Here is a 331-nt window from a genome sequence, read left to right as displayed (position 1 = left end):
TCCAACTTAACGCTACGTACGTCGTCGACGCTACGTAAACAGCGTGTCGAAATAGGCCCAAGGCTTCGCGGGGTGCTACGGCTATTCTTAGAAGCATTTTACGTCAGTTGCGAAAGTGGACGCATTTTACGGCCCGTAGAAGAGAAACAAAGTACGCAGCGGGCGTAGAGATCTCGCTCCATCTCAACTGGAATGTGGGGTGGGGGCGGAGGAAGAGTCTCTGGAGCGACGTAACATTCTTTGCGTCGTTAGCCGGCCCACTGTTGCGAAGATGCGCAGTGTGCGTAAGGCATTCTTTTTGAAGAATAGAGGATTTTGCCGGGTTCCACCG

The sequence above is a fragment of the Phyllostomus hastatus genome, unplaced genomic scaffold (genome assembly GCF_019186645.2).
Source record: "Phyllostomus hastatus isolate PE091 unplaced genomic scaffold, TTU_PhHast_1.1 phas_contig_198, whole genome shotgun sequence".
NCBI classification, from domain to species: domain Eukaryota; kingdom Metazoa; phylum Chordata; class Mammalia; order Chiroptera; family Phyllostomidae; genus Phyllostomus; species Phyllostomus hastatus.
The sequence above is the reverse complement of the archived record's forward strand: the minus strand, read 5'-3'. Positions refer to the sequence as shown.